Source organism: Pinus tabuliformis, chromosome 2_2 (genome assembly GCF_031772625.1).
Source record: "Pinus tabuliformis cultivar Carrire ecotype Pingquan chromosome 2_2, CPIR1, whole genome shotgun sequence".
Lineage (NCBI taxonomy): Eukaryota > Viridiplantae > Streptophyta > Pinopsida > Pinales > Pinaceae > Pinus > Pinus tabuliformis.
Window position 1 is genome coordinate 794,621,003 of NC_142300.1, and position 13,897 is coordinate 794,634,899.

Consider the following 13,897-nt stretch of genomic DNA (forward strand, 5'->3'; position numbering starts at 1 on the left):
CTCACTGAATTATTCATAATAGAGTTTGACTTGCTTCTTGGAAACAATTTTGAGATTATTGCACATGTAGTTTCTTTTGCATCTTTCATTTTTGTACTTGTAAGTGCATTTAAGCAGCAATGTGTTATGAGAATGCTACATATCTTTCAACCACAGGCTATAAGAAAATTTGTATTCACAAGGAAAAGCTTTATAATCTATAGTAGATTATTTTGTCAAAGGTTCTTTGATGATGCACCATATTGGTTGTACACTTATCTTCTACTTTTGAAAGGCATTTTGTTTACTAATTTGTATCTTCAGTGATTCTTTATATGTCATTATGCTTCTCGTATTTATGCCTTACGACATTTCCTTTGCAACATTTGGTTCAATTTCTAGTTGTATTAACATTTTATATATACTAATTCCGAGTATGGACCATGGTTGACCATGCTTATCACAATGTGACGTTCGACCATAAGATGATCTTTTTCAGATTGTGACCATGGTTATTGAGCATGGATGATCATGATTGACCATGTTTGATTTTCATATTGAGGTAATATTTCTCACAATGCGACGTTGGACCATGATTGACCATCGTTGACCATGGTTGATCTTCATATTGAGACAATCTTTGTCATAATGTGGTGTTGGAGCATGGTTGACAATAATTGTCCATGGTCAACCATGTTTAACCATGTTTGACCAGTGCTGACCATGATTCACCATGGTTGACAATGGTTGAGCATGATTGACCATGGTTGACCATAATCGATTTCAATATTGAGAAATTTTGTCACAAACCCAAGGCATTCATATTATAAACCTAAGAGATATAAACCCAAGGAATTAATATTAAAAACCCATGGAATTATAAACCCAAGGGAATAAAATTGAACCTTGGCATTAATATTAAACCACGTGAATATAAACCCTAAGATCAATAAAACCAAGGGAATAATATTAAAAAACCAAAGGATTAATATTGAAAACACAAGAGATTAATAATATAAACCATTGAGATTAATATTATAAATGTAATCAATTATTAATATTGTAAACCCAAGGAATTTATATTATAAACCCAATGGATTATAAACCAACATGATTTATATTAAACCTTAGGATAAATATTACAAACCCTGTCAATAATATTATAACCTAACAATATGAACCCTTATATTAATAAACCCAAGGGATTGATGTTATAAACCTAGGGCACTAATAAACCGAAGCGATTAATACTAAAAATCCAAGGGAATAATATTAAACCCAAGGGATTAATATTATAAACCCTATGATAAATATTAGAAACCCCAGAACAAACATGGTTAACTATGGTTAACCATGGTTAATTTTCATATTGAGACAATCTTTGTCACAATGCGATGTTTGTTGGCATTATGACAAATTTGTTGTCCTTGATGGCAAACTACTTAATAACGATGTCAACGTGATAATAACAGGATAAGTATTCAGGCTAGTATACATGTGACATAAATATTGGACAAAGGAATATCAATTCAAAGATAGAGGAATGATAAAGGTGATTTTTTAAGAAGTATACGCAAGTCCTATGAACAAAGGTCGCATACATATGCAGGTATGGTGAATAAAAGTCATGTACAGTTTATGCACCATGGTATTCTAAATACCAGGGGTCTTTACTATGGTATTGGCCCATAGCAATGAGCGTGAAAATGGATATTTGATCTCATCAAAGAATACCATCGGCATAACTATGGAATTGGCCTAAGGTATTGGCTAAGGCTTAAGCTATATAAGGAGATCAAGATCAAAGTGCTAAGTGTGCATGTATTGGGTTTTTGATACTTGGTTTGATCTGAAATAACTGTGCACCAAGGAGTATGATCATGGATCAGATCTATTAGATCTAAAATGACTATATATTTAATAATCTTCTTATGGTTTGATAGATCTATGATAATGATTTTATGATATGTATCTGTTATGGTGTGTGCCGAGATTTGGGTTTGACAAGTGTTCTAAAGTGCAATGAAGGTTTGACTCTATAATTATAGATTTGTACATAGGTGTGCTTTATAAAAATCACATACATACACAGATCTGATTTTGGATAGTCCCGTATACATTCTACAGAATAGACATACATGTACACGAATGTCAAGTATAAAATGCACGTACATATGCGGAAGTGCTTTATAAAATTTGTATACATCTACCAGGGTTTTTTAGTATCAGCTGATGATAATGGTTGATCTATTATGTTATGCTTTTTGTTGTATGTCTATGAAGTATATTCTAAATATTTGTATTTGACAGTACTATTTGGCCTGAATTGATTGTGAAGTAAAGTATTGAATTGTGATGATGCTGCTAGATGATAATCTGTATTTGGTTCAGTGATTTATGTTGGTTTTATTATTTGTTTGGGTGATTGATTCAATGGTACAGTGATACAGATTTAGATAGCAATATTTTGATATTTTTACGCGAGTATGCTTCAGGGGAAACATGTACATACACAGGTATGAGTAAGAATAGTAGCATATATATTCTAACATGTGTTTAGACAAAGTTTACAGTGACAAAATCTGGTTTCAGTGATGAATAGTTTGTGGTATGATATTCTGATGAATGGGTGTAAAGTGATATAAGGTGGCCTTGTTTGAATAATTTATTTTTATGTTTGACCTAGTGATACAATTGGTTCAGTGATTAAGTGACTTGGTACAATGTTGGTTGTAGTATTTTTGTCTGATATTTGAAATGGATCTAGTTTGAAACATTTTGAAAAGTGATCCACAAAGAACACAGGATAAGGGGGTCGTAGCTCCCTTCCAGTAAAAGTTGGAAAACAAGAGAAGGTTGTGGCCTTTTACATGTGGGTGCCTACATACTGGTATGAGTCTGTGCTAGTACAAGTTTGTAATAAATTTCTCTTTATAATAAAAGAAGAAGAAAGAGACAACAACAATGGTGGTTTTTTCCCACATTGGGTTTCCACCTAAAATCCTAATGTTCATGTGTTGCTTGTGTGTGATGAATTGTTATGTTCTTACTGCACATGGTTATTATCTAATTAATGTTTAATAAAGTACTTATATAATGGTTAAAGTTAAACAAATGATGAATTAACTGAAAAAGTTAGTGAACTGGATATATGCTACTTGTATTCATCATCGTCATGTACATATGCAGGTTTACTTCATAACATTCGCATACAAAAATCTGAATAAGAAAAGAAAAGTTTAAGTAGTTTAAATCACTGATTCACCCGCCCCCCTCCCTTCAATATTTTTCCTAACAATTGAAACAGAGCATGCCCTTCAGAAGAAGCTTGATCACTTGAAGGCAATTTCATCTAGATAAGAAACCAAGAGGGAGAAACATCTATCAGACCACCATTGTTTATTGGATCCAATATGGCTTTCTGGAAAGTCAAAACAAGAGCTTACTTACAGTCACTTAGGGTGGATGTTTGGGGAAACATTGAAGAAGGCTATCAATCTCCATCCTCCATTCCCATAGCTAAAGCAAAAAAGAAAAAGTATGAGACCAATGCAAAGGTTGTCAATGCTCTATTAGGAAGTTTGGTAGAATTAGAATTTTTCAAAGTCATGTAGTTGAGTACCGCAAAGGTTATATGGGACAAGATCATCCAAATTTACGAAGGCGACAAAAAGGTAAAAAGTGCCAAACTTCAAACTCTTAGAATTCAATATGAAACCCTCAAAATGAATAATGATGAAAGTATTGCAAGTTTCTCTTAGGGTAGATGACATAGTTAATTCAACGAGAAATATTCGTGATGAAATAAAATAATCATCACTGGTTGAGAAAATCTTAAGATCTCTAACCTAAAAAATTGATTCGAAAGTCCCTACCATTGAAGAAATGAAGGATTTGAAGAACCTTACTATTGAACAACTTCATTAGATTTTAACAACCTATGAAATGGGAAAAGGGGGACCCTCAGATATCATAGAAGCTGCATTCAAAGCCACTTCCAAAGGAAAGGAAAAGGAGGAGCTCAAGGAATCATGGTATGTATCAGATGAAGAAGAGGAAAAATTTATAAAGCAACTCCAAGTAGGCACAGGCATATTCAAAGGTAAGCTTATTTTCAAATGTTTTGCTTGTGGAAGAGTTGGTCACTATGCTGTTAAATGCCCTTGTAAAGAAAACCGTGAAAAAGGGAAAAATTCAGCAAAATTAAATTTTAGAGGAAGGTTTGAAAACAAGAGAAGCTTCTACACACACGAAGATAGTGATGGTCTTTCAAATGGCGAAGAAGGTGAGTCTGTTCAAGAATATCAATTACTTATGGCATTTGAAGATAAATGTATTGATGAATTTGATGATGTCTTTAAGGATTCCATAGAAGAAAAGGATAATCTCATAGAAGAAATAACTTTGCTTAAAATTAATTTAGAATAAGTTAAATTAGCAGAAGATGCTCTGAAGAAACAAATGCTAGAAAAGGAGAGGCATTTTTGAAAGTTAGAAATAAAAGTTGTAAGTCTAAGGAAGGAACTTGAGAAAAAAAAAAGAGTCTAAAACTTAGATTTTCTAAAGGATCTGATACCCGAGAAGGAATCATCAAAGTAAAATGATCTCCTATTATAAAAACATACAATGGAGAATCATCAAAGACTGTAAAATCTTTTGAAACAGGTACAAGCTATCTCAATGCAGTAAAAGGAAGCAATCAACAAAATTCCAGCTCTCAGCAAAGGAATAAGGGATCAAATGTTTCTCAGGTGAATCACCCTTATCACAATCAAAGGGAAAGATACAAAAGAAGGTACTACACTCCCAAGAACTTTTACTTTAATGGTAAATGCTTCACTTGTCATAATTTTGGTCATAAGGTTTCTTAGTGTGTTGCTTATAAAACTATCATGACTAGAGAAGCTAGAAAACAAAAGAATGAGACTGGGTTAAATAAATACTCTTACAATACCTTCTCACTTCTCCAAGATAAATCTGAATTTTCCTTTTTGTTATGCAATTAGATCACAGATAATATCGATCAATGACTTAAAAATTATCCTCTTCGAGGGAGGAACCTCCTTCACATTACATAAATGAACAATTCTTGGAAGATACAAATGACAAGACATGCTTTGTATATATAAGAGTCTAAAGGGTCACAATATAATTAGAGGCTACATAACAATATTAATGTAAGGGCACAACGTAACAATAGTGGGCTTCCATGGGGCACAACAATAACAATACGGGGGCTACATGGGCACAATAATAACAATAAGGGGGATACACTAGTATTATAGGGACCTAAAATGCCCCTCTCCTTAAAAAAATGTTGTCCTCAATGCTTGAGTAGTTTTGGATGCTTATGTATACAATTCTCATCCTCCCATGTGGAATCTTCAGCGAGTAAGTTCTTCCACTTAATGAGATACTCTAAAATTGATCGATTCTGTAACTGTCGGGTTCTTTCTTTTGTGATTTCTTTAGCCTCAAATATAATTTTTCCTTCTTCATCAAGCTCTGGAAACATTGTTTGAACTAGCAACTTGTCACTGATAAGATTATTTAAGCATGAAACATGGAAAATTGGGTGTACTCTAGAAGATGCAGGAAACTCTAATTTGTATACCATAGTACCAATATTTTGCAACACTTGTAAGGACAGTATTACTGGGGTGATAATTTATTATCTTTCTTAGCTTTCTTGAGAGACATTTGTTTTTATGGTTGTAGCTGTAAAAATACCCAGTCACCAACATCAAAACTTTTTTCACTGTGGTGCTAATTTGTTTGTTGTTTCATTCGATTATGCACCAGAGTGAGGTTGTCATTGAAGAGTTGGAGAACTTGTTGTTGATGCTCGATGTCATATTCCACTACTTAAACCTTAGGATTTTCTCTTAACGATGATGTGATGGGTGGTGGATGATATCCATAAAGTGCCATAAATGGGGTTATTTTTCCTGACGTATGGAAGGAAGTGTTATACCACCATTCAGCGAGAGGTAACCACTTGACCCATTATGTTTGTTTATCAGATACAAAGAAACGAATATATCCTTCCAAAGATTCTTTCACTACCTAAGTTTTCCCATCAGATTGAGGATGATAAGATGGGCTATGAGCTAATTGAGAACCAAGATAAGAAAATAATTTCGTCCAAAAATTTCCAACGAAAATGGGATCTCTGTCACTTACTATAATCTTTGGATTTTGATGAAGCTTTTGAATTATTTTCATAAATGCAGTAGCAATTGTACTGGCTTTAAAAGGATGAGATAATGCACAAAAGTGTGCATACTTGGTAATTTTATCAACTACCACCGTGATGACACTCTTTACTTCATAATTGGGTAAACTTGTGATAAAATCCATTGATACCTCCTCCCAATGCTGACTTGGAATGGATAAAGGTTGTAATAGACCCGGGGTCTTATTTGTCTCAACTTTAATTTGTTGGAAAACGAAACATTCTGCCACAAACTTCTAAATATCATATTTAAGGCCATCCCAAAAAAATTCCTTCTTGACCCTATGGTAATTTTTTAAAAATCTTGAGTTCCCTCCTAAGGAAGACGTGTGCAATTCGAAAATAATATTTTGTTTGAGTTGGGAATTCTTGCAAAGATATAAGCGATATTTGTACCATAACGAATCATTTTTTTAGCTAAAGGTATCGTATGTACTGGGATCTTACTGCAACTTTTGAATGAGTGGCCACACCTCTTTATCATTCTTTCATGCATCCCTTGCTTCAGTTATCCACTCAGGTTGGATAATAGAAATGGCACAAAGCAATGCTTCCACATCCTTATTCTTTCTTGAGAGTGCATCTACAACAACATTTTTCTTCACTTTTTTATAGAGGATTTCAAAGTCATAACCCAACATCTTTGTCACACATTTTTGTTGCTCTTCTGAAGATAATATTGTTCCAAAAAGTATTTAAGACTATCATGATCTGTTTTTACCTTGAAGTGTCTTCCCATTAGGTAAGGTCACCATTGCTTTAGTGCATGTAGTATTTCAAACATTTCCTTCTCATAAATAGGTTTGTGTAAATACTTTCCTTTGATTGGAAGAATTTCAAAAACAACAGGTCTTCCTTCTTGCATTAAAACTGCACCAATTCCATTTCCTGAAGCATCACATTCCACAATAAAAGTTTTTTTGAAGTCTGACGTAGCTAAGACCGGTGCTTGGCACATTGCCTCTTTAAGATGTTAAAAGGCCTTCATTGCTTTTGGAGTCCAAGAAAATGCATCTTTATTCAGTAGTGATGTTAGAGGTGCCGCTATTCTCCCATAATTCTTAAAAAACTTATGGTAATACCTTGTCAGCCCGAGAAATTATTGAAGATTCTTTATGGTTGTGGGGATTTTCAATTCCTAATTAATGGATTTAATTTTGTTAGGGTCTACCTTAACACCCTCATGAGATACAATATGACCCAAATATTCCACCTCCTGTACTCCAAAGAAACATTTGGAGGTTTTTGCATATAATTGTTTCTCCTCCAATAGTTTGAGTACCTTGTCAACATGTTGAACATGATCATTCCAAGACTTGTTGTAGATTAGTATATCATCAAAAAATTCTAACACAAATTTTATAAGGAAGGGTTTGAAAATGGAATTCATCAAACCTTGAAATGTGGAAGGTGCATTAGTAAGGCTAAAAGGCATGACCAAAAATTCATAATGACCCTCATGAGTTCTTAATGCTATTTTCATAATGTCTTCAATCTTCATTCTAATTTGATGATATCCTGAACAAAGATCCAACTTGGTGAAGTAAATTTCTCCATTTAATTCATCCAACAATTCATCAATGATAGGAATGGGAAATTCATCTTTAATAGTGAGCTTGTTGAAATCCCTATAGTCTAGACACATATGCATAATCCGTCCTTCTTGTGCACCAATAATACTGGAGTAGAGAAATAAATTTGACTAGGTTGAATTATACCATCCTCTATCATTTCTACAACCATATATTCAATTTCACTCTTTTGGGCATAAGGATATCTATAAAGCCCGATGTTTGGAGGAACACTTCCTAGAATCAATTGAATCACATGATCATGATCATGAATAGGTGGGAGGAATTTGCGAGTCTCAAACACCTTGGATTGACTATCCAAGACTTTTTGGAGATCCAGAGAAATAGAAGATTTTGATTTTTGAACCCCTAGTGAGAATAATTGTGCAATTTACTCCCATTTGTTCTTTATTCGAAAGCTTTGTCATGCCATTAGAGCTGATTATATTTCCTAGTTTCCCTGTGATACCCCTAATTCAACTTCCTTTCCTTCCCAAAAACAATTCAGGAACATTTATTAAAAATTGAAGCCTATCGTCCCTAATTATTGTAACCATTGGACTCCTAGTACAACATCAACACCACCCATTGGAATGGAAAGCATTGGAATATTCAATAGATATTCCCCGATGGTTAGCTTGATATTATGCAACTTTCCATAGAAATTTATAGTTCCTCCATTTGCAACCATCACTTGGCACTCTCGTGCTGGATATAGGAAGAAATTCAATTCCTTGGCTATCTTACAATGAATAAAATTATGGGTACTACTTGAATCAATCAACACTATTACCTTTTTCTTCTTAATATATCCTTTTATCTTGAGATTTTGAGGAGTGGTAATTCCTTCCAATGAATTACAAGATATGGCCAGATTCATTTCTTCTTTCTTTGGGGTTGGTTTCTGGTGTATATCCTCCTCTTTTGTTGTTTCTTGTTCATTTTCTTCCTCCTCTTCGTTGTCTATGTAGAATAATGTCTTCTCAGCACACTTATGACCTTTAGTGTATTTTCTATCACAACTATAACAAATCCCTTTTGCTATTTTTTCCTCCAATTGTTGTGGTGTCAACCTTTTAGGTTGTGGAATACTAGGAGTAACAACACTTACATATTTATAGTTGTGAGTGGTAGACTTCTTTGTTGCCATAATTTTTCTTTCCACCCTGAATGCCTTCTCGAATGAATGAGGTTCCCAAAGGAGAACCTCATGTTGAATGTTATATTTTAAATTCCCTATGGAGACATCAATCCTTTGCTCCTTTAGAATACCATTTTCCCTGATATTCAATTTTTGGAAGTCTTCAATGTGCTTCACCATTGAACCCTTTTGTTTGAGATTTATCAATTGGCTAAAGAAGGTGTTTCTATTTGTATCTTAATAATGTGATATAATTTCCTCTGTAAAAATTGACCAAGTGACAAGTGGTTTAAGAGAACAAATCCATCTATACCATACAAACTGATTGGGTTCTAAATATAAATATGAAATACATACCTTTTGTTAGGGTTGCGCATCCTGTAGATCAAAATATTGCTCCATCTGTAGTATCCATGTTACCAGATCCTTGCCATCAAACTTCCACATATCTATATTTGGAATGTGGTGGTTCTTAAACCCCACATTGGAGTCTCTAAAATCGTAATTCATATTATTTTTGTCCTCATCATGATTTTCATGGATTACATTGTGGGCATTGGGAAGCCTTTCTTGCAACAATTTTCTCATACATGCCTTCAAATCTTCAATGTCTACTTTTAAACCATCCATCTTAAGGTTCATTCCATCCTTCAAACATTCGATGTCTTGTTTTAAACCATCCATGTCACCTTTTATTTCATCTTTGGTTGCTCTTTGTGATAGAAAAATTTGTTGCATTTGGTCTTGTAATTTTGATATATCATGCCGTAATTCTTCCTCTTCGTGTGTCAAAGTAGAGCTTTCTAAGGGCTTAATGGGTGTATAATTCTTTTTCTTAGTTGTCATTTTAGAAACTAATACTAATATCTATGCTTCAATATGCCCTTGGAATCACTTCAACTGATTTTTCAAACAAAATTATGCAATTTAAAAAAAATGCAAACTTTTTTCTTGCTTTTAGGAGCCCGATCTTGAAAAGGTTGTAACTTTGTAATTTACGATATCCAAGTCCTGAAATTTCTTCCTTTGTATATCTTTGAGTCTTCGTTCCAACCCCACAAGTCTGATTGATATTGGATTCTTCAAGAAAGAGTTATGCCAAATCTCCCACGATGACCTGATTATGGACGGGTTTAGTAGATCGAAGTTGTACAGGATGTCACGTGTCACTTTTTCAACCTTCGACTCTAAAATTAATGCAAAAAAACCTAAATTTTATGCAATTTGAGCCACTTTTTACAGAATTCAAATCCGGTGCCTCAAACGAAAGTTATGATGTTTTTCCCTAGGTCACATATTTGAGATTGAATTATCGAGCTTGCAAAAACCCTAAATTCCTCAGATCATATCTCCAAAAATATATCAAACCAAACTCTAAAATTTCTAGACAAAGTTCATTAATATTTCGGCTCCACTTGGTAAAAATTTCAGCTTTTTAAGGCTCGTAGAAAAAATTTTATAGTGAAAATTCCAAAATGACTTGTTTGAAGAAGTGAAACCTAGAATCCAAAGCTTTGATACCAAATGTTATGCAACTAGCTCACAAAAAAGAGAGATCGAATTAAAAATTATCATCTTCAAGGGGGGAAACATCCTTTACATTACATAAATGAACAAGTCTTGGATGATACAAATGACAAGACCTCCTTTGTATATATAATATTATAACGGGTCACAATATAATTAGAGCCTACATAAAATAAATAATGTAAGGGCACAACATAACAATAGTGGGCTTCTATGGGGCACAACAATAAGAATATGGGGGCAACATGGGCACAAAAATAACAATAAGGGGGATACACTAGTATTTTAGGGACCTAACAATTTTTCAATAACTTTGGGCATAGAGAAACTAAATGCAGAAGAAAAATACGATCTACTCTTCAGAATGAACAAAAAACAACAACATCTAAAGTATGGAAAAACAAAACCATAGAATCTGAGAATTGTGGTTTAGATTTATCCAGGAGATCGAGAAAATGTGTGGTACATTAACAGTGGATGTTCAAAACATATGAAAGGTGATAAAGATAATTTCATTTCCTTTAATGAAATAAAGAAAGAAAAGAATGTAGAATTTGGAAATAATTCACCTGTTGTTATCAAAGGAAAAGGAATTGTTTTGCTGAAAGAAAAGGTTAAAGATGGAAATGTTTTGTTTGTTGATGGATTAAAACATAACTTATTGAGTGTTATTCAGATGTGTGATCAAGGGCATAAGGTGGTTTTCAGATCAAATAATTGTGTGGTACGAAATCTTGATACATGTAAGATCATAATAAAGGTAACAAGAACTCTAGGTAATGTTTATGTCTAGAAAGTACCATATGCAAATCATGTCAATTCAGTAAATAAACCAAGGTATAGTTTAATGCCAAAGAAGGTACTTCAAGTAGCCACTTTAACTTATTCATATTTATTTGAGTGGTCCTATGAGAAAGAAGTCTCCTCAGGGGGAACAATACTTCATATTATTCATTGATGATTTTACGCGTATGTGTTTGATTAGCTTATTAAAACATAAAGATGAAGCATTTGATAAATTTAAAGTCTTCAAATCTCTAGTAGAGAATGAGTTAGATTTGAAAATAAAGTGTCTTAGATATGATAGAGGAGGATAATTTAACAAATGAATTTTTTGACTTTTGTGAACAACATAGCATCAAGAGGCAATTTTCTATAGCTAAAACTCCTCAACAAAATGAAGTGGAAAAAATAATGAATAGAACAATCCAACAAATGGAACGTGCCATGCTTGATGAGTCTGGAACACCTCATACCTTCTGGGGGGAAGCAACACATACAACAGCAAATATCCTCAACAAAGCTCATATTCGAGTAAACAGTGACAAAAGTCCTCATGAATTATTGTTTGGTAAACCTCCAACTGTCAATCATTTTAGAGTCTTTGGAAGAAAATGTTACATAAAGGATAATGATAATAAACTTAGAAAGTTTGAAGCTAGAGCTGATGAAGGAATCCTCCTTGGACACTCCTCTAGAAGAAAAGGATATAAATGCTACAATAAAAGACTTCAAAATATTGTTGAATTCATTGATGTCGTGATTGATGAAGCATCCACAAATACCAAAATGGAAGCACCAGCAAATGACACAGATACAACTACAACAAGACAAAAGGATGTTGGAGAAGGAATCAATGAAGCATCAGAAGAAGGAATTTATAGTATAGAAGCATCAGAAAAGACTCCATCAAGGTATGCTCATAAAAATCATCCAAAATCTCAAATTCTAGGTGATAAGGAAGCTGGAGTACAAACTAGAAGAACTCTTGTTGGAACTTCTAGTTATTTAGCCTTATTATCCACCATTGAACCACAAAATGTAAATCAAGCTAGCAAAGATGAATGTTGGGTTAAGGCTATGGATGAAGAACTTGACCAAATAGAAAAGAATCATACACGAGAATTAATACCAAGACCTCATGATAAAAATGTTATTGTGAGAAAATGGGTATTCAAAAACAAACTAAATGAAAATGGGGAGGTAATTAGAAACAAAGAAAGACTTGTATGCAAAGGTTATACCCAACAAGAAGGAATAGGCTTTGAAGAAACATTTGCACCTGTATCCAGGCTTGAAGCCATAAGAATGTTCTTTGCATTTTCAAGCTTTCATAACTTTAATTTATATCAAATGGATGTTAAATATGCATTTCTGAATGGGGACCTAGAAAAAGAAGTTTATATTGAGCAACCTGGAGGATTCATTCTAGGAAATGATAAAAACCTTTTTTTCAAACTCAAGAAGGCATTATATGGGCTAAAAAAATCTCCTTGTGCATGATATTATCGCCTTGACAAATATCTTCAACAACAAGGTTTCACTGAGAGATTTGCAGATAGAAATCTATATATAAATATGGATGATGGTAAACTTTTAATATTTTTTGTTTACATAGATGACATCATATTCGGAAGCAATCAAGATTCTATGAGTCAAAGTTTTGCCTCAATCATGCAGCAAGAATTTGAAATGTCAGTACTTGGTAAAATAACATACTTTCTTGGTCTTCAAGTTCAACAAGCAAAGAATGGAATCTTTCTCTTGAAGACTAAGTAGCTCAAGAAAAATTTAAAGAAATATGGAATGGAAGACTGCAGACCTGTATGAACATCAATGGTAACTGGTTGTAACCTCATTTCACATGATTATTCTCCTTCAATAAATCAACCATAATATAGATCTAAGGTCGGGAGCTTGCTCTACCTTACAAGCACAAGACCAGACATCATGCATGCAGTTGGGATTGTTGGACAATTTCAAGCAAATCCTAAAGAAACTCGTCGGCATGCAATCAAGAGAATATTAAAGTACCTACAACGAACTCGAGATTATGGAATATGGTATCCCAAAAATGCAGTTTTTTCTATTCATGATTACACAGATGCAGATTGGGCAGGTAATGTTGATGATTAGAAAAGTAATAGTGGAGGAGCATTCTATTTGGGACCCCACTTAGTATCATGGTTCAACAAAAAACAAAGCTCCATTGCTTTATCTATTGCTGACAAAATATGTTGTTGTTGCATCTTGTTGTACTCAACTTATATGGATGATGCAAACATTACAAGATATTCAAATCACTTGTACTCAACTTATACCTATTTTGTGTGATAATACTAGTGTCATAATTATTTCTAAAAATCCTATCATTCACTCAAAAACCAAGCATATTCCAATCAAATATCACTTTCTGAGAGAACAGGTTGTTGGCATTATGAATTGTGTTGTCCTTGATGGAAACCTACCTGATGATTTCTCTTTGATGACAACCTACTTGATGAGTTGTCCTTGATGGAAACCTACTTGATACAAATGTCAACAGGATGTGTCTACAGATGTTACTGAGTGTTTTGACAAATGCATATAGTTCAGAGGTAGAGGAATGACAAAGTTGAAATTTCAAGAAGTATATGTGGGTTATGTTAAGAAAATTTGCGTACA